General features: G+C 34.9%; 1 protein-coding gene across 3 annotated transcripts in view; it reads left to right on the forward strand.

Moving 5' to 3' along the window:
- LOC114327271 (caskin-1) overlaps positions 1 to 22678 on the forward strand; it is a 475220-nt gene that overhangs the window by 149655 nt on the left and 302887 nt on the right. The window contains exon 1 of one of the 3 annotated variants that reach the window (XM_028275821.2): positions 16545 to 16680. The exons of the other annotated variants lie outside the window; for them this stretch is intronic. The gene's annotated coding sequence lies outside the window, so the exon portion shown is untranslated. Of the gene's footprint in view, positions 1 to 16544; positions 16681 to 22678 lie in introns of those variants that run through there. 3 annotated transcript variants of the gene reach the window in all.

Consider the following 22678-nt stretch of genomic DNA (forward strand, 5'->3'; position numbering starts at 1 on the left):
TTATATTCATGGCGGTTTTCTATCTAATAACGTTATTCCAACAAAAAACTGTATCACATTAATATTAATTGATAAAATATTGGTTAATAAGACAATCATTTCTTAGAAATTCATTAGCCATAAATTATAATTGGTATTTGTTACAATTAGTAGTAATTTCAAAACAATTTTTGCTTAGTCAATTATATTGTTCAATTACGTAATGTAGACTTTAACTTTATCACACAAAACTTCAAGGCTACTGATGATATTTTACACATGTTTAAGTTTAAATATGGTTGTAAGATTTGTATTTGAGTCTGTTCCAATGTATGTATTTTTAAAATGTTAAGCAATTAAATATATCAAATAAAAAGTCTAAGATTTATTATATATTTTGAAATCTTTAATCTTACCTCAATAAATGTTACCTTTTTATTTCGTTATTTGTATTATTATAACAATATAATCTGTAGATATTTACTAATACGTTTGCCAATAATTATGATTTTACTGTTAATAAAATACTAATTAGTTCTGAAACTGTTTCTGGCTTAATTCTACAGGGTGTAACAAAAATACAGGTCATAAATTTAATCACATATTCTGGGACCAAAAATAGTTCGATTGAACCTGAAAAAAGTTACTGCCCTTTGAAGTTACAAAATAAAAATCGATTTTTTCCAATATATCGAAAACTATTGGAGATTTTTTATTGAAGATGAACATGTAAGAAAAAAAGATAGTGAAATTTAGACACCCCATAAAAATTGTATGCGGGTTTTGTTCTTTAAACCCCCCCAAACTTTTGTGTACGTTCCAATTTAATTATTATTGTAGTACCATTAGTTAAACACAATGTTTTAAAAAATTTTTTCCTCTTAGTACTTTTTCGAAAAGTCAGTTTTTATCGAGATATTTTGCATATTTGTCAAATCCACCACATATTTGTATATGGCGAAGTACGATTATGGAGACGTACAGAAGTGGGTACATCACTAGTACAAAAAACACAAACGTTTTCGAACCAATCAGTCCATCATCAGGTTGAAACTTCAGATCCAAAGTAGTTGGAACTAGCTACATAGATAGGTCGAAAGACCTTAGTACAGTGGAACCTGCTTAATTCTAACTTCCATAATTCGAAATCTTCTTTAATTCGAATTTTTATTCTGGTCCCTAGCATTTCCTATATAAGTAATGGGAAAAAGTCGTGAATAATTCGAATTATATTTTGGATAATTCGAACTTTTCTGCTATCTTTTCTGGATATCTTAGAATATTTTGTCATTACTGAGAAGCTAAATTCTAAAAAGCAGCTAAAAATTTCGGATCTCTTTGGAAAAAAATAAAGTCGGTCTTTTTTATAGCTTGCAAATGTTTTAATTGGTATTTTTGGCCGAATTTTGTTAGCCCATTTTTTTAGGTTGACAAAACTCGGGCAAGAATAGGAACAAAAACATGTCCAACGATAAAAATGATCAACTACTGTTTTCTTGCTGATCAAGTGCTGATATTTATCATTTGCAGATGTTTTTGTAGGTAATCCTTGTTTTTGTAGATTTATTTTTTAATTCGAATTTTTGGATAATTCGAATTTTTTTAACGGTCCCCTGAGATTCGATTTATCCAAGTTTCACTGTATTACAAGAATTAGGCCATTTCGACTACAACAATGTCGACAATAAGTCGATGTTAGAAGAATATAAAAATGTAATGAGACTATAATGGAGTCCATCTTGGCTTCAAACTGACAGCTACCTGCAAGTGAAGTTTTACTTCCTTAGTAAGTTTTTTATTATGGTATACAGCCAATGAGAGGAATCTTCTCTTTTATATTTTAATTTCTTGTGTTATTTTTTTCAAATTTTTTAAGAATTCGTTTTAGCTATTTCATCATTTCATATTGTTCTAATGTTGAATCAGTTTTTCCACTTTAGAGCTTCATTTCACGAGCTAGATAGGAAATTTCTCTACATTTCACGATTATTCAGGGTTTCCAAATAGTATGTCTGTTGTAAGATGTTAGACTTAATCGTTTGTTTTTTTTTGTCAAATTATGGAGTTTATTTCGACCAATAAATCTCTTTCCCTCCACTTTTCTTTGTATTATAAGGCGAACCCGAATAGATGGTATTTAGGTCCACTAATTATATAGCGGAGGTATTCTGTTTTTCACCTCTTTATGATGTTTATCAGCAGACGCTTTGCATTCATAATTTTAAGAACATCTTCATTGGCATTGGAAGTGTGCGAAACCTACTATCTTTAGGATCCATCGATATCACCAGAATTCGATGTCAATGTCTCACAACCATATAATAGGATAGAGATAAACCATACATAACACTTTAGGAGTTTCTTGCGCGAATGTGCAATGACTGATTTCTGTTACATAAAACTGGTTTCTAGGTCATAAAGGCCTTACTTTATATTTCTATCCTGGTTATTATCTTCATCAGAGACAATTTACATTTAGCTAGCTGATGTACCCTTGATCTATATTAAGCTCTTCAACTACCATCAACTTAGTCTGTGAAAAGTTAATTTTAAGGCGTCTCTAATAACTTTCTTCACGGACTAGATTTACTAATGTCTGCAGATCTTGTAAAGATATGGCATCTTCATAAATATGAGAAAATTCTTCTACAACAGAGATATAAGCATCCCTCTACGATTAGGAATGCTAAGAGGCTACCTATTTAACACGCTGTTATACGGTGTAGAGGCCTGGACTCTCAAACAGAACAACATAAAAAATATTGAAAGTTTCGATATGTGGTGCTAATGTCGAATGCTGAAGAAAAGTTGGGTTGAAAGAGTCACAAACTTTGAAGTAATACGAAGGATAAGAAAAGTGTCAGAAATTTTGTTAACGATAAAACGAAGAAAACTCGAATATTTGGGTCACCTAGAGTTGCACAAGTTTGACTTGAATGTTTGAACTTGACTTGAGTTTTGAGTTTGACTTAATTTCAAGTCAAACTCAAGTAAATCCTTCTGACAAATAATTCAAGTCAAGTCAAACCTGGTCAATCGTACAGGTTTGAAAATTCAAACTGTTTGCCAAACTAGTTTGAAAGAGTTTGAAAAATCATTTATTTAGTAGATATACTTTTTTGTCGAGATTGATATGTCTATTAGTTCCAATTAAGATAAGAAAATTAATAATACAATGAGTGCCACACAAAAGTATCTTGATATAGGAAGCGATTATAAATCAAAATAGGGTAAATTTTTTGAAAATTATTCCTGTATGCTTAGAATTGCTTGCTGTCAAGTTTCGTTTTATCGATATAACTTTTTTATATTTGAGTGTTCTTCTTCTTATGGTGCCTATCCGTTACGGATGTTGGACACTAACATGGCTATTCTGACTTTGTTGACTGCTGCCCTGAAAAGTCCGGTAGTGGTTAAGTTAAACCATTTTCGCAGGTTATGCAGCCAGGATATTCTTCTTCGTCCTGGACCTCTTTTCCCATGCACTTTACCTTGAAGTATGGTCCGAAGTAGGTCATATCGTTGTTCATTGCGCATTACATGGCCCAGGTATTCCAGTTTGCGACGTTTTATGGTTACGACTAGTTCGCGCTCTTTACCCATTCTATGTAGAACTTCTTCGTTGGTAACTCTGTCTATCCAGGAAATCCTCAAAATGCGTCTATAGCACCACATCTCAAATGCTTCGAGTCTCTTCAGTGATGCTTCAGTTAAGGTCCATGACTCCACGCCATATAAAAGAACGGAGAATACGTAGCACTTTAGTAAACGAATTTTTATTTCCAATTTTATATCGTGGCTGTTAAAGATTTTTTTCATTTTGACGAAGGCTGATCTTGCCTTCTCGATCCTTATCTTAATTTCCGTCGATTGGTCCCACTGTTCATTTAAGTTTGCACCCAAATAACAAAAGTTGGTGATTTGTGTTATAGGTTGTTGGTTAACTAGTAATTGACCAGGTGGTATCCTATTTTTGCTTATAACCATGTATTTGGTTTTTTTGATGTTAAAATCAAGCCCAAACCTGCTACTTACTTCTGCCACCCTGGAGACAAGTGTCTGCAGACCTTCAAGACTGTCTGCAAAAATGACAGTATCATCAGCGTATCTTATGTTGTTCAATCGTTCTCCGTTTATAAGTATTCTCTCGTCTATGTCCGTTAGCGCTAGGTTCATAATGTGCTCTGAATATGTATTGAACAATAATGGGGACAATATACATCTCTGTCGCACACCTCTTTTTATCTTTATGTCGTCTGTTAACTGATCCCCTACTCTAACAGCTGCAGTTTGTTCGTAATAGATATTGTTTATTATACGGGATCTCTGCTGTCTAGACCAATTGAATTTAATATTTTCATCAGTTCGTCATGTTTTATTCTATCGAACGCTTTCTGGTAATCAACAAAACACACATATATATCACAATTCACGTCTCTACATCTTTGAAAGAGAACTTGTATTGCAAAAAGTGCCTCTCGAGTACCCAATGCATCCCTGAAGCCGAATTGTCTGTTTGTCATGTCTTCTTCACACTTTTTATATATTCTTTTATGTATAATTTAGTTTTCAGGAGATGGCTCATAAGGCTTATTATTCGATAATCTTCACATTTTTTGGCATTGGGTTTTTTAGGGATTGTTATAAAAGTTGATCTTAGCCACTGTTGGGGTATTTTTCCACTTTTTTTTTGTTGAAGATCAAGGTAAGTCTTTTTACTTCGTCTTTATCCATAATTTTCAAAAATTCTGAGTAGAACTCGTCTGGTCCTGCGGCTTTTCCCTCCTTAAGGTTGTTTATAGCAGCTTCTACTTCCGCTTCGAGAATAGGTGGTCTGGTATCGTCATTTTTATTTTGTGTAATGGTGACATTCCTATCGTCTTCAAATGTTGTTGTCACATAGTTCATCCATGTTGTTTTTGTTTCTTCAATATCAACTATTGGATTTCCTTGAGCGTCTGTTAAGTGTCCCGGCCTTTTTGATTTATAGATGCCTGCTGCTTCTTTGATCTTTTTGTGGAGGTTGAAAGAATCGTGTTTACGTTCCAACATCTCGATTTCTTCACACTGTTCTTCCAGATTTCTGTTTTTAGCTTCTCTGACAGCTTTTTTTATCTCTCTCTTATTTGAGTGTTACTAGATTAAAACAAAGAATTCGTTGGATAGTTTTTTTATCATACCAAGTGTAATTTAATCTACTTTGGAAGCTTTCAAGTATTACGTAACGCAAGTTGGGGGAGGGGAGCCATGTAAAACGTTACGGCGCGTTATACGGTGGGGGAGGGGGGTTCGAACAGCGCGTTACGTAACATTGTTTTTTAACTTTACGGAATCACAATCTCACAACTTTTCAACTTTCGTTTATATTTTACATAGAACCCCTGGATTGTATTATATTGCCCCCTCACGCTCCGCTCATAGTACAATAGTATTCAAGTGAAAAAATCTTAAAATTTGTATTAACCAGATCAAGCACAGTAACACGTGTTTGCAATAAATAGCTGGACCTTTCTTCACAACAAAAAATGAAAAGATACAGATGGGATAAAGAGCTTCAAAAATTGCGTTTCGTAATACTTGAACGGCCCCTTTAACAAAAATTTATGAAGGAACAACAAAATATTATATTTTTGATAGAGTAGGTTTAATAAATTTTTTGCGACTTTGCAATGTCGTTTTAAAGAATTAGTTCACTGTTTGTCATTTTATAACGCTGTTCTTTATTTTTACATAATAAAAGTATGCAGATTTTTTTCTCTTAATTTTTGCACTGGAAATACCTTCAAAATCAGACTCAATTTGATCTGGTACTTATTCTGAGCCGAAAAAAATTCAGGTTCAGATATTATTTCACAAAGCACACACTTCAAAACGAACGTAATAAACAAGCCAAGCATAATATACTTCTTAATAATATGAACTACAAACTAATTTGAGGAGTAGCAGATTCAGACCTATCCAAATACATAAGTCAAAACAAAAGTCGGTACAAAGAAAGTTTGGTTGTCAAGTCAAGTTTGTTGAATAAAATCAAACTAGTTTGACTTGATGCATCTCTAGGGTCATCTGATAAGAGGACATGAATACGCGTTAATTCAAAATATAATGCAAGTAAAAATAGAAGGACAACGAAATCCAGGCTGTAGAAGAATGTCATGGTTGCGGAATTCTCAGCGACGGAGCTTGGCAATCATCATGGCTATTCTGATCTTAGATACTGCTGCTCTGAATAGTTCAATTGATGTGCATTCGTACCATTCCCTCAAGTTACGCAACCATGATATTCTTCTCCTTTCTACACTTCTCTTGCCCTGGATTTTCCCTTGTATAATTAATTGAAGTATGTTGTATCTCTCATTACGCATAACATGCCCAGGTATATCAGCTTTCGTGTGTTGATAGTTTCCAATATTTCCATTGTTTTGTTGACTCTTCTCATGACTTCGTTGTTTGTTACATGCTCGGTCCATGGTATCTTCAGGATTCTTCTATACACCCACAGTTCAAAATAAAGATAGACTAAGATAGAAAGGATAAAGGCTACTTGATTGTAATATAGGTATTTCAGCAGTCTTATATCGTAGTGTTCAAGTTCTGCTCCTTATTTCGTCCATGTTATACAAATGGATGTAAGTTTATTGTTAGGTCTTCTTCTATTAGTACATATTATGAAATTTATTTCCCTTTATATTATATAAATGTATATGAATGTATTTTGAAACTGCCTCGTATGTATTGAATGAGAATGTTTTGTTACATTGTCCTCATTGCCCTTAATTTCTCGATTTCACTGTGCACTTCGTGCCATGCCTTGGCTCGGCCGGTATATCTTGTCTTACCGTAAATAGAAACTTGGATAAAAAATAAATGAGTATCGATCGTTGCCTAAATTCTGAGAAATTCGGTGGCCAAACTGCTTTTTGTCCATTGGCAACGCAGCATCAGAGATCTACGATCAATACAATCTGAAGGATTAGTCCCGTCCTTGACGGTGAGGCGTAGAGAATCGGAATCGATTTCTAAGAAGGTCCATTTAAAGTGAATCTACCTATGTACGATTATAATCAAATGTTTTATGTTGTGGCCGATATATTTTTTTTTTGTATTCCTGGCAGATATTATGTACGGTTACAATTTATTCATAAATCCCCAGATAGTGTGAACACCTCTTAAAATCAAGTGTTTCATAATTTACTAAATTTAAACGTAATATTTGTGATGCTATAATGAGAATATACCAATTTCAAATATACCATGGACGGATACAATCCAATGAGTCCATTGTGTGATTCCTAAGTGTTCAGCTTCATTTTTTCATTCGATGGATCTTTGTTGCACTGTTAGCTGTTCTTCTGGGCTACCTCTTCTCTTTTTGAAGATAACTGCCTAAGTCTTCTCTGGATTTACGGCTATTTTCCATTGGATACTCCTTTTTTCTATTGTATTCAGTGCCGTGTGTAGGTTTCTTACAGCTATATCCAGGTTCCTGGGTTTTGTCGCTATTGCAGTGTTGTCTGCGTTCCACAGTGTTCTTGGAACGTCTGCTGTGTATATGCCATAAACAGGGAATAATAAGTCGGTACCCTAGCTTTCAGGGTTCCTTGTCTAGACAGGTCGTGTCCTATCTGGACCCAGAACCTCCGGTCGCCTAAATACGAGATAATGAGTCTCGTCATAGCCTCGCTGTATTCATATTCTCTCATTTTGAATGTTAATCCCTTATGCCACAATCTATCGAAGGCTTTGCTTACATCCAGGAAGGCTGCTTCTGTATATTGATTGTCGTTAAATCCATGTGTTATGTGCTCCGTTAGTCTGAGAAATTGTAGTTCGATGTGAGACTCGAAGCTTGTGCTTCGGTAATTATTATTCCTAGTCCATCTAATTCTGTTTAAAGCCTGAATTGGGTGATTCTCCCTGCTGTATTGCTGACTGCTGAACGTAATTTAATCCGCCTGTAGTTTTGCGAAAATGTGTTATTTTTTCCAGGCTCTGGTATCATCCAGGATTATTTTCATCTTCATATTTGTCCGTTTCTTGTTGTTTCCTCGACTTCTTCGATCAAGTCTATACCTATATACTTCTTGGGACCAGCAGTACTCCTCATCACCTCAGCATTTTGTTCTACAGAGTAAACGATTCCGTTTTTTCCGTGTAGTGGGGGCATGGGTTTCCTGGCCTCTCTTATTGTTCTTTGGAGCTTCCAAATTTCTTGCATATTTTGGCCCCGTTCTTCTATTTCTTTTACATGATTGTCGCACTTTTGGCTCGTACGTTCTAGTAGTGCCTGTTTGACTATCCAATTTAGTTAGTTTGCCATATTTTTGTGATCCTGGTATCTTGTTCTTCTGGCTATGTTCTTTTCACTTATCATTTCTCTGAGTTCCTAGTTCACACCTACCTCTAAATCGTCTCATGTGTATTGTATACTCTTCTGCAACAGTACTGTTTCTTTGAGTTTCTTGTGGTTTGTTTATGTTTCTCCAATTCCTGTGCTTACTCGTCTTTTGAAATTTGCCCTCCTTGTTTTCTTTCTTTTCTTGTTGTTGTGTGGTCTCATTCCCATGTGCCTATATCTAGGAGTATGGGGTTGTGATCTCCTGATTCTTCGTTTAAGGTTTGGATTTCTAGATTATTACCTACTGCTATATCCAGATGGGTTGATAGAGCGCCTCCTGGAAATTGAGTCGGTTTGATGGACCCAATTTCCATGATGTCTTCTTTATTTCCAAGATAATTATTTAGTAGTCTTCCGTTTCTGTTTGTAGTTTAATTGTTGTAGTTAGGGGATCTGGCGTTTAGGTCTCCTATTATTATGGACGGTTCTTCTACGCATATTGAGAAACACATCCAGGTCGTAGTCGTTTAGAGGATCTCTGGCCTTACATATACTCAAAAGTGATTTTTATTTCTCCTTGTCTCATCTGCAGTTCAATTGTCGTTGCTTCCATAGCGTTTAGTACTGCAGCCTGTTAAAAAGTATGAATTATTCCTTTTCTCACTAGGATAGCAGTTCCTCCGGAATTTACTCTATAGTCGTTTCTCGTAACGTCCCATCCTGGAAATTTTATATTATAATATAGTGTGTAAGTTTAGTTTCCTGAAGTGCTACGACATCCATTTCATTTCGGCTCGTCAAGCACGTTTGCAATTATTGCTCTTATTCTAGGAGTTCTAGGAGCCTATCCTCAGGTATCCCCTTGGTTCTTTACTTAGATCAGTCCTATTTTAACATTTTTGATCGCCTCGTTGACCATTTTTGTGACCAACTCTTCCACCATCATGGTCATTGGTCAGTCCTTTTTGTTGTTCTTTTGATATAAGTATTGTTGTTGGAGTTTGAATTGGTTTTTTGATTTGGCCGTATGATCGGCTATTTGTTCTTCTATGTGGGTGTTTTTTTATTATTAGTTGTTATTTGTGTGCGTTTATCCCAAGCAGGTACTATTGGGCATCCCCTATAACTTGTCGGGTGTTTCCTCTGCAATTATCAGATTTAGCTGGTTGTTCTTCAGCTGGAATTTTACATATATTGTTTCTGTGGTCTTCACGTAAATTTGCAATAACCCAATACCAAATTTGATAATGCCATTAAGACTCAAAGTGACGTTCCTTGAAGAAATAGGAAAGGTAGTCCAAAGAACAAATAATCAGTCAGAGGTCGTTTGACTCAAGGTACAGGGCAGGGATTATCATTATCTAGTTCATCATCATCATCCTGCCTTCTGCATCCAAAGTTGAACATAGGCCTCCCCTAATTTCTTCCAGTTTTGTCGATCTTGGGCTTTCTGCAACCAATTCCCAGCAATCCTTTTGACGTCGTCTGTCCATCGTGTAGGTGGTCTACCTCTACTTCTTCTGTCTTCTCTTGGTCTCCACACTGTAATTTTTTGGGTCCATCTCCCGTCCTTCATTCTGGCTACATGGCCCTCCCAATTCCACTTCAGCCATGCTACTCGCTCGCTCTATGATATCTGTGACACCTGTCCTATCTCTGAGCCTATCTCTGAGAATCATTCCAAATAGTGACCGTTCCATTCTTCTTTGGGCCACTCTAAGTTTCGTTGCTGTGGCCTGGGTTAACGATAATGTGTCGGCGCCGTAAGTCATGACTGGAAGCACACATTGGTTGAACGTCTTCCTTTTCAAATAATTTAGCAAGTTGCTCTTGAAGATGTCTGATAGAGCTCCATATGCGGCCCATGCTAAGGTGATCCTTCTCTGTAATTCAGCAGTTTGATTGTCCCTGGTAATTTGGATTTCATGCCCTAAGTATTTATATTTATGGAACAATTGCATTATCTAGTTAGTTAGGTTATAATATACCTATTTTGTCTATAGGTATACTAATAGGTATAGTATTAGCGTTGTATTAGTCTTATAGTAAACTAAAAATATTGTTAATCTTAACCGATACTCTAAATAGCCTTTTTACAAGTAACAAGCTAATAAACAGCCACTTCTTATCTTATTCCACATTTCTTGATAATTAGTTTCCTGTTTTTTAAATGCCTGCATTATGGCACAAAAACAAAGCCATACATCTTGTTTTAATGATAGACATCAAGTCTTGTCATTACAACACCAAAAATTCTAACAATAATAAATCAATTTCTAACCATGCTTAAGTTTTTAACGTCCTTGTTTTTATTTTTATCTGAGATTTAATCGTCTCTGACCGAACTAGACGACCGCGAGATACCCAAGATTTGTTTTGGTACTATGGCTTGCATGGAACATGGAACCACCGATTTAGTCTAAGAGCCAGTTAGGTTATAATGGTCTTTTCAATTCTGATGGTTCACCAAAGTTTTTTTTATGTATTTTTGATCATTTTCTAGATCAGTGGTTCCCAACCTTTTATGTGTGGCGACCCACCTTCTGATGTTTTTTTAAATTCGCGACCCATCCCTCACCCATGATGTTATATATAGGGCGTCCCAAAAGTAGCGGAACGGTCGAATATTTCGCGAACTAAACATCGGATCGAAAAACTGAAAAATACGTGTTTAATCATTTTCAAAAATCTATCCAATGACACCAAACACCAATCTCCAGTACACCACCAGGAGGTCTGGTGGGGAGTAACTTTAAAATCTCAAATGGAAACCCCCAGTTTTTCTTGCAAATTTGGATTCGTTACGTAAAAGTAGACAACTTTTATTCAAGACATTCTTTCAAACTGTGGATAGATGGCGTTATACTTGGGAAAAACGATTTCTTCTGATACCATAGGTAAATTATACAAACGGTCTAATATATCATGAAATACACTTCCAAATGAGAAACCAAAAAACAGATTTTTAATCTTTTTCGAAAACCAATCGAATAACACCAAACATGACCCTCCAACCCACCCCCTGGAGATGGGGTGGGGAGTAACTTTAAAATCTTAAATAGCAACCCCCACTTATTATTGCAGATTCGGATTCGTCATAAAAAATTAAGCAACATTTATTCGAAACATTTTTTAAAATTTCTGATAGATGGCGCTAATAAATCGTATTTTCCAATTAAAGCGCCATCTATTAACAATTCTAAAAAATGTTTTGAATAAATGTTGCTTAATTTTTCATGACGGATCCGAATCTGTAATAAAAAGTGTGAGTTGCTATTTAAGATTTTAAAGTTACCCCAACCCCAGGGGGTGGGTTGGAGGGTCACGTTTGGTGTTATTCGAAAGGTTTTCGAAAAAGATTAAAAATATATTTTTTAGTTTCTCATTTGGAAGTGTATTTCGTGAGATATTAGACCGTTTCTATAATAATTTACCTATGGTATCAGGATAAATAGTTTTTCCCAATTATAGCGTCATCTATCCACAGTTCGAAAAAATGTCTTGAATAAAAGTTGCTTACTTTTACGTAACGAATTAAAATCTGCAAGAAAAACTGGGGTAGATTAAAATCTACTCCCACCCCACCTCCAGGGGGTGTAGTGGGGGTTTTTTGTTTGGTATCATTGGATAGATTTTTGAAAATGATTGAACACGTATTTTTCAGTTTTTCGATACGATGTTTAGTTCGCGAAATATTCGACCCGTTCCACTATTTTGGGACACCTTGTATATTTACGGTATTCAGCTACTGTAAGAGCCACGCCGCGACCCACCTGAAATCCGCTCGCGACCAACTAGTGGGTCGCGACCCACCGGTTGGGAAACGCTGTTCTAGATCATAATCATTCTCTTAATGAACAGTTTAAAATTCTTCAATAAAGGTTTTACACAAGGTTTATTAGAATCTATGGAAATTAATAAATTGAAAAATTCAGATATAATTCTGAATGGCCAATTTAGACAAACAGCCCCCTCCCCCCCACTCCTCAACCTATTCAACTAGTAATAAATTTTGTGGAAGTATTAAAATCAAAAGTTTTCAGTGTTTTATTGTTAGTTTAAAATTAGATTTTTTAGAGCTCATTTGCATTCGTAAAAGCCGAGTTACGATGGAAAAAGCTTCGAAGAATACTTATTTTGCACTAATTTTACAATATCTCGAGTTCTAATCATTGGATTAAAGTTTTCCAGCCATTGGATTAAAGCCATTTTCTTTGGTTTTTTTTTTCAATGAATGAATTTTTTTTTTTAATTTTTCATCTTTTAGTTTACGAGCTAGAGCCTTAAAACAATTAAATTTTTTATAACAATATTTTGGCCACTTGGATCGAAATCCATCCTCGAAATTCGTAATCAGGAGCCAAACATACATAAAAAAAACTTATGTGGACCCATAAAAAATGAAAAGGCCACGGTAACCTAGCTCTTGCTAGCTCCTAGACTATTATTGTAGTACCCAGATTGCGGCGGACCAAATTAATATTTGTTAAACTGCAAGGTAGACGCTATAGACTGGTCGATTCTAAGCACATCTTAGGAGTTCCTCCACTAACCAGTTCTCGACCGATTCGTACTATGTAATCAGTTGTGTAATCTTTTGTGTTTGGGGTTATGTTGGTGAATAGTTGCTTGGGCGACTGCATTTAAGGAGTGGGTTTGCTGAGTTCGGATTAGGCCGTTTAAAAATCAAAACAGACCTATACAATTGGACCCTTATTATGTGGCCAGGGTCATAAATTTCCATACGGCGTTGTCAGCTTTATAGTTAAGATTTATTGCAAGGAAATACAGAATACGAGGTGTTCAAAATATGTTAAAAAAAAGATAAAGAAAATAAAAATAAGCAAATGAAACTACCAGTGTACATGTACATGCTCACATTTGATCATGAAGAAGACATCCATAAGATACGAAATTCGTGATATAATAGGAATGAGAGTGACTACTATTAAAACCATCAGACGTCTCAAACTCATACTTCAATGTCAAAACTGCCAGGAATATGGGCACTTACAGAAATATTGATATTAAAACACCAAGTTGCCTGTAATATGCTGAAGAATATCACACAAATAATGCCAAAAACCGAAAAGGATAAGTTCAATATGTGCAAACTGCAATGAATAACACCCTGCTAATTATAGTTGCCAGGTAGCCAAGACTCTACAAAAATGTAGAGAAGTAGCTACTGTGAAGAAAACTCCATTCAATAAAACAAAGAGTGCTAAGTAATAACTCCAACAAGCTTGGAGTTACCATCTACCTGGTGATGGAAGCAGGTGATGAATGCAAATTGTATATTCTCTCATGTCCGCTGTTTGCTTTATAAATTGTAAAAAGCTCAACCTATTGTTACCAAATATTCTGCATTCAGACCTAAAGGAAAATTTTCTATTTTCTCTTTTGTTTACATCTTAATATGGCATCGTCTGCATAGCAGATTATTTTAAGTTATTCTTCTCCTATTTGGTATCCTTTTTTCGTTCTTATTTTTTTGTATTTCAACTATGATCAGGATGAAAAATATGGGACACAGGGAATCCTCCTGTCTTATCTTGTCTTTTTTTTGCTAATGTTATAATGTCATTCACTTGATTTAATATTATTTTGGTTGTTGATTTTAGTGTTGTGTTTAATAAATGAATTTCTCTGTAGTTCTTTGTGTCCGATTTGTCTCCATTTTGAAGAGAGGTATTCAAATGCTTGTTCTCCATTCTTGTGGTATTCTGTTTTGTTCTATTATTTTTTGGATTAGTTTTAATAGTTGCTTGGTCAGATCTGGTCTTCCATACTTTAGAGAGTTCGTTTGGTATTCTGTTCTCCTCTTTTGCTGATTTTCTATTAATTTTCTTAATGTTTCCTTTACCTCTCCATCCTCAATGTTTAGTTCTTCATTTGTTGTCACTTTTAGTGTTCTTTGGTGAGAACATGGTGAGCCAACCAAAAAATACAAAGGTCAAAGCCTTTTAAAAACAGACTAAAAGTTTTATATAGATTGACATGGCAAAATCCAAAGGATGGATAAAATTCCTATGGTTACGGCCCTAGGACAACATATGACTCCCACACGTGGTAAGTGGGTCAATAGGTAACATTAGGTCATTATGTTAAAAGAGGTGACAGGCAACTACCTCTTGTAACATAATGACCTAATGTTACCCACTTACCACGTGTGGGAGTCATATGTTGCCCTAGGGCCGTAGCCATAGGAATTTTATCCATCCTTTGGATTTTGCCATGTTGTCATCTATATAAGACTTTTAGTCTGTTTTTGAAAGGCTTTGACCTTTGTATTTTTTGGTTGGCTCACCATGTTCTTGTAACACTGATGATGCTCTTGTTCCAGAGCGAAAACGTTTTGTTTGTATGTTTGTAGCCCTATAGGGGCTTTTTAAACTAATATACCTTTTACCAAGCCAAAAATGTTTTATTAAATTTTACTTGTAATTAATGGTATACAGCCAGCTACAGAAATTTTTTCCTTGTGGAATTTTTTTATATTTTTATAAAATTGGTTTGGTAAGGTGTTTCAAACATTGTATACTTTTAAAATATATAAAGACATAGTATAGTTGATTAATAAAAATAGCAAAAAATAACAAATCAAAATAATACAAGAAAAACACTGATAAAACGCTCAATTTTTAGGGATTGGTGATGGTTTTATAGGGGTGAAGATATGTTAAAACTTATTTAGACGAGCTATTCCAATTAAAAAAAAGAAAGCTCTGCATTACGTAGAACCCGAGATATGCAAATTTTTCAAGCGCGCTCCGTTTTTAACTTCCATTTTCCATTTTTTATGTGAAAAATTGAAAATTGATATTAATATATTTTTTTTTCTTTCAGGTAAGCACTCATATTATGACAATGTTGACATATTAATTGGTAAGTTGAATGTTTGTTTAAAAAACTGGAACATCCGTATTCATTGAGTACCGCCAAAATCTTATTGCATGTATATAATATTAAGGTACCACTTTCAAGAAAGCTGTCTGTTGAACGTTTTGTTTAAATTCCACTAAAAATTATGACGCAGTAAAAAATTTCGATACCTACGCGATAGTACGCCTTTTCTATTGACTTCCACCAGATACTCGAGTTGAAAAATAGCACCGAGTAATTTTTCGACTTTTTAGGCTTCGTTTCCTGGGATATTTTTAAAGAAATTAAATAAGTATTAGGTTGAAACTTTGACTTTCAGTTGCCAGATGTCGCTAGACACCTACTCCATAAACGTCAGTTGCAATGCGGGGATAAGCTCTCGGAGTTTCGTCACTTGGGACAGAGAGCAGCAAACCTGCGCCTCTCTGATGATGACTCCAAATAGAGTCGAAAATCGTCGAATTAGAGTGCTGGACTGCGCTCCGTATTCTAAGTGAAAAATAAGATTGTTTTGCCTTCGCATTGCAACTGAATAAAAATGGTATACATTTTTATTTTATTTTATATTAGTTTTACTCCTTTGAGTAACTAGGTCTATTTTCGGTTGGAATTTACCAGCTGAACAGACGGGGTCGTGAATTGTAAGTTTTTTGAATTCCCTCTTGTCATCTTCGCTTCAGCATCCATCTGGCTTGCAATTTTTAGAAGCCATGGAGGTGTTACCACGAAAATGGTCCAATAAGTTTTCAATTAAATATCTTTTAGGAATATTTTTAATATTTTTCAATAGTTTTAATATTTCTATTAGGTTGAAAACTTTGATTTTCAGTTGCCAGATGTCGCTAGACACCTACTCCATAAACGTCAGTTGCAATGCGGGGATAAGCTCTCGGAGTTTCGTCACTTGGGGCAGAGAGTAGCACACCTACGCCTCTCTGATGATGACTCCAAATAGAGTCGAAAATCGTCGATTTAGAGTACTGGTTTGCGCTCTCTGTTCTAAGTGAAAAATAAGACAGTTTTGCCTTCGCACTGCCACTGAATAAAAATGGTATATAATATACATTTTTATTTTATTAAATAAGTATTAAGTTATAATAGAAAAATCTTACCTACTTGTAGATTTATCGAAAGTGTAGTAGTATAATACCTAATGTTATTTATGTAACGAAAGAGTACATCATATCGACTCTTGTTAAACATCTTTCAGTATGAATTTATGTGATGCAATTAGGTGCAGCCGTCTGCCCCAATCGGCAACGTTGCTTACAATTTCTGACTTTGTGCAACCAGAATCCACGTACGTACCATACGACAGCAGCGGTCATTTTTAGTGCTGGTACTATCGTGAAGGTTGTTTCTCTATAGTGACTTTCGTGCGCGAATTCGTTCTCTTGGCAAACTTCTGTCAACATTTTTGTGAATAGGAGCAATAGTGTGTGCCGAGTCATCGGGAAAACCAGTGCTACAGATCAATGGTACGAAAAACAATCCACCGGTGTGTCTAACGACCAAAAAATAGCAATTAAAATATGTTGTAGTCGTTGCTAGGCAACACGAGATAACGGGAATTTGTTTATTTGGCCTAGCACGACATATTTTCGTGTAGGGGGCTTGCAAATGAGCTTGATCTCGAGAGTGGCGGATAACTGTATGTCCAGGTTTATCTATAGAATATCTATAGTATTTTAAACAAGAGAAGTACTTAGTAACTTTCTAAAATATAATTGACAATTACCTATAGGTTTTTGTGGAAAAACAGGTTAGATTCATTTTCTTTTAATATTGCAGTGTCAACAAAAAAGGTAAAATATGCACTCGGTTGGATTCTTATTAGGGTTTGGGCCCTTGAAAGTACTCGTAGATATTGAAAATCCCCTCTGAGCTATCCTTCTTTGCCGGAAAATATGAAAAAACTCACGAAGCTATATTTTCATGTCCAAAGTCTCTTGAGATTTTTTTTATTTTTTGGATCAAACAGGAAAAATATATTAAAATTTTCAAAGTTTAGGTTAGGTAGGTAATTTTTGGCAAACTTCTAAATAATTATTTTTTGTGTGTTTTTTCTGTTCTTTTGAAGGGCGGAGTTAGATTTGCCAATTTCTCTCCGGATCATTCTCAAAAATCGAAAAATCCAATTTTTTTGATTTCCCCCCAGTTTTTTAGCAAATAAAGGATTTTTGATAGTTTTTTTTATTTCTAATACTGGGATCAGACTTGCCATTTTCAGTCTAGAACATGATCAGAATACGACAAACCTCTTTTTTATATTATTTCCCATATTTTTAGCACATAACCTCAACTGCATATGAATGAAAAACGCTTTTTCGTATATTTTCCCATTTTTTTCCAGTGGCGAATCTAGACATTTGCCTTGGGAGGGGAAATTTGTCCATCTATAGAAATACCAACCAAAAAACATAAAAAAGATAAACTACCTAAACGACATAATAACTTATACATAATATGCATTAAATTGCCTTAATGTTCTTAACTAGCGGTTTTTTGGGTTAAATTTGTCTGTCTGTGGTTGAAGTTTCATCTCAGTCTCAGCTAATATATTATATTTTTATGTTTCAACAATTTTTTTCTTAAATTTTGAACCTTGTTAGGGGGAAATATTCTCATTTTCCCTCCCCGTAGATCCACCGCTGATTTTTCCTAATAGCAGGGTCATGTTGGCCAGTTTAGACCAAAATTATCTAGATTTTCGTAGTATAAAAAATATTTTTTGAAGAAAAATAATACGGAATCGTTTATACAAAAATTCCTTTTATTATAATCTATATCTATACCTATACCTATACCCTTTGTAACATGTTGACTTGTTTGATTAATTATGTTTTTAATTTTTACTCATTTTATACTTAAGTATAAAAAATATTACTAACATGTTAGTGACCGATATGTTAATTATTATTAGTATTAGCCAAATATTTTAAAAATCGAGAACGTTTGTTAGCCTATGTCGTTTTTATATCAAGTTAGCCTGGGGAAATAAGATTTCTCTCAGGACTGTGACAAATTTGGGTATCCCAATTTTTTAGTTATTATAGGCCTCAATAAAGAAAACCTAAATGTTTTCTGTAGATCTTTCGAATCTTTTGTTAAGAATTATTAATAATTTACTGTCAAAAATTACATTTTTTTCGATTTTTTGCTTGCCATTAAAAAGCTTACCTAATTGAGAAAAAATTAAAACTACATACTTACACTACTACTTATACTTACTTATACTACTTTGTTAGTAAGACTAGCGGTTCATGGTTCATCATAAGTTGTTTCTATGGCAAGGCTACTCTTTCAAGGATACTATTTTAACTTGTTTATACTATTTTAGAATTTTGGTGAACAAATTTAGTAGTGATGGTTTATGTGTATCAAGGTGGCCATGAGATATATATGTCACTTTTTATTAATTTCCAAAGAATCTAACCAAATTCAAGGTTAATTTCATATGTAAAATTCCAAAATCTAGTATTATAATCAGAGCAATCGTGACAGAGTAATAATTCAAAATTTTAAAGAGATTTACAGCACGGGCTGCTCAAACAAAATATTTATTACCAAAAATGGGATATTTTAACCAAATAGTATTTCAAAAATTATGTGCAGAATAACTTTGTATTCGGTTCCGCTAATGAAATTGCGTTTTTTGTCGTTAAAAGTAGAAAAAACTTAATAGTTTTTGTTGCTTAATAATTTTAACTGTAGGTACTAATATGCAAGTTGACTACTAGTGACTAATTAACATGATTAATTGGATGTTAAAATATCCACAAACTTTTATCTTTAAAGCGGAATATCGAATTTCTTAAATAAATATTGAAACCGCACTTTTTTGCACATTGTGACAGTTTCTACTATAAAATACTATATTACTATAAAATACTATACGACTATAAAATATACTTAAATTCTATATGACAAAAATTTACTGTTCCATGCACCTTGTGATAACTTATATTATTTAAATTTTTGATTTTACCACACTTTTTATCTCAGTAGATATAATCCTTAAACAACTCTTTGATTTTTTCTAGGAACCTATCATAGTTGCCTGTACACTTCAGTTATTATATATTTTTATAGCGGTAGCGCAATAGATTAAAAATTTGAAACTTTAACTTTCTTCATGGTCACGAAAACAGAAATTTCTACACGACAGAAATTTTCAATTCATTGGACACGATGCTATATCAATCAATAAAACTGATGGTGTGTTGTTCCCCTTGTCATCCACCGTGTGCTTTGAAAAGTGTGGGTATTTATTAGATATTCTAACAAGAATTTATAGTAAGTAAATGAGCCTCTAATGCACAATCGTCATAAATATTGTTAAAGAATTTTAACGTGAGGGTGTGAATTGAGTTTTACTGGTCCTTTACTGAGTTTTAAAAGAATGAATCTCTCTGATGCATGTTTTTCTTTTTTGAGAAGTAGTATTTCATCATCAACAATGCTTTTCATTTCGAATGGTGTTTGCCGTTCTTACTTAGAGCTCTCTGATTCGCATATTGCAGTGAATCACTTCGCATTCTTCAAAGTTTATTGTATGGCTTGACTTTCGTTACAATAATTTTCTTCCACTCATTTCGCTAATTGCATAGTTTCCTCCAGTTTTTCACTTTCAGGATTTTGCTGTCTCTCATGACCTGGTCCTCCCATCTCTCTCTGGTTCTTCGCTTGTCAGTTTCTGGTTTCCACCTAGTGACCTTCTTAGTCAGTAGGTCGTTATTCCTTCCCTCTATGCTTCCCAGGTATCTGTCTATCCTTTTAAAATAGGTAGAGGAGTCCGACAAGGATGTATTGTATCTCCAAGTCTTTTTAATTTCTATGGTGAATATATGATGAGAAAAGCACTCGACAAATGGACTGGCGGTATTTCTATCGCAGGAAAGAAGATCTCAAATCTCAGATATGCAGATGATACAACATTAATAACTGCACCCGAAGAAGAAATGTCCAGCCTGCTGCAGCTAGTGGAAGCCGAAAGCAATAGATGTGGTCTCAAGATCAATAAACAAAAAACAAAAATTATGATAGTAGATTATTCAAATTCACTTCAGACAACAGGAGCCTTAGACAAGTTTGAAGTGGTTAACGAGTTCAATTATCTAGGATCCTACATCAGTAATACAGGATCTTGTGAAACAGAAATACGTAGGAGAATAGGCATGGCCAAAAACGCTATGAGTCGATTTTCGAAAATCTGGAAAGATCGCTCCTTGTCGAAGAACATCAAAATAAGATTAGTACATGCCTTAATTTTTCCCATATTTAATTACGGATCCGAAACATGGATGGACAATGAAATCGGACGACAGAAAAAGAATAGACAGACGCCTTTGAAATGTGGTGCTGGTGAAGAATGCTTCGGATCTCATGGACGGAACACAGAACAAATCACTCAATCCTCCAAGAGCTTAGTATTCAGACTCGACTTTCCTCTATTTGCCTCTCCACCGTCTTAAAATTTTTCGGCCATATTGCAAGAAGAAGTGAAAATAATCTTGAGAGACTTATAATTTCGGGAAACGTTGAAGGGCGCAGAAGTAGAGGTCGCTCACCTACTCGATGGACGGATCAAGTACAGAAAGCCAGTGGAAAGACATTCTCTGAATCCATGAGGTAAGCTCAGGACAGAAGCCGATGGAAAGAGATAGTTGCTCGTATTATAGGGAATCACGACACTCAGCAATGAGGAGACGACTGAGGAGGAGGACCCATAATTATTCTCCTAGGATTTTCCTTTCGAATATATTTTCAGTTTTGTATTTCTGGATAAGTTCTCTCCATCTATGTCTCCAGTATGTTTTGTTACCTGCTAGTCTTCGGTCCATTACTTCTTCACTTCTTATTTTTGCCATTCACAATTACTCCCAAATATTTAAATTGTTGAAGTAGTAGTAAGTTTTAAGTAGTAGAAGTAGTATTTAGTGGTACTGTACTTTATAAGACTACGGCCAGATAAGCGATAATTTACGGCGCTGTAAGAGCAGTAAAATGAAGCGCGAAAAATGGGTCCCACGGTGAGTGTAGTGGATGGCCAGACTGAGGTGTAAATCCTGGTCTGACCATCCACTACACTCACCGTGGAACCCATTTTAGCGGTTCATTTTACTGCTCTTAACGCGCCGTAAATTATCGCTTGTCTGGCCGTAGCCTTATGGTTCTCCAAGCATTTTGTTGAATGCCGCCCTAAAGGTTCGGTAGTGGTCAAGTTAAACCATTTTCGTAAGTTACGAAGCCAGGAATTTTTTTTCTGGACCTCGTTTTCCATGCACCTGGTCTGAAGTAGGTTGTATCGTTATTCATTACGCATTGTATGACCTAGATATTCCAGTTTGCGACTTTTATGGTTATGACTAGTGCGCGCTCTTTACCCATTCTGTGAAGAACTGCTTAGTTGGTAACTTTGTCTATCCAGGAAATCCTCAACATACGTCTATAGCATCACATTTCAAATGCTTCGAGTCTCTTCAGCGATAATTCAGTGAAGGTCCATGACTGCATTACATATAGAAGAACGGAGAATAGGTATCATTGTAGTATTTGAACTTTATTTCCAATTTTATATCGTGACTAATAAAGATTTTTTCATTTTGACGAATGTCAATTGTACAAATCTCGTATTTCCATTGTTGTTCTTTTACGGCATCGAAGCTGGTAATATCTTCCTTGGGTTATTAAGTTTCAAAAGTTTTATCATGGTCTGAATAATTTCTATCTATCTATAAGCGAGGTTCCTACAGCCTCTGCCGCTTCTCGCATTTCGACCGCCATCTTTTTCTGTCCATCCATTCGTCTTCTTTGATGGCTCTATCTCTCATGTTGTGCTGTACATTTTCTTCCTATGCCTTCCCCTTCTTTGTTGTAGTATGTAATTTAAAACTTTCTTTGGCCATCTATCGTCATTCATTCGTTTGACGGGACCATATCACACTAGTTGTCTCGTTTCAATTCTATCTTCACTGGAATATACAATATTTCTCCTCCTTCTAATATCTTCATTCCTAAAAAAGAAACCCGCGCCTGAGGTTTATGTGTTAACTGAAACTGTGACTCCATCTGTGCCTGATCTTCTGTGGCTCTAAGGGAAAAGCAGAGACGTTCCCGGCCTCTTAGGACGGAATGGACTCATGGAAGCTGTTACAAGAGACATACCATACCTATGAACTAACATTTATTATTTGTACAGAAAACTAGGAGAAATTTATCAAATGACAGCATTTCAATAAAAAATAAAGTTTTGGAATGTAAAAAGTGGGTTGTGCCGAGACCGTTAAAAATTGGCAATTTTCAACTTGTACTTTATACCGAACGGTTCGTTTGAAAAAAAAAGTAAATAGTGATATTTTTAGATAATTTTAAGTAATTTAATTTCTGTTAACAGACCATTTGCTAAAAGTTAGCAGTCTTCGAGATTTGAGCAAAAAAGCGGAAAAAAAGCTGAAATTTTTCGCTTTTTTCGCG

Source organism: Diabrotica virgifera, chromosome 2, assembly GCF_917563875.1.
Source record: "Diabrotica virgifera virgifera chromosome 2, PGI_DIABVI_V3a".
NCBI lineage: Eukaryota > Metazoa > Arthropoda > Insecta > Coleoptera > Chrysomelidae > Diabrotica > Diabrotica virgifera.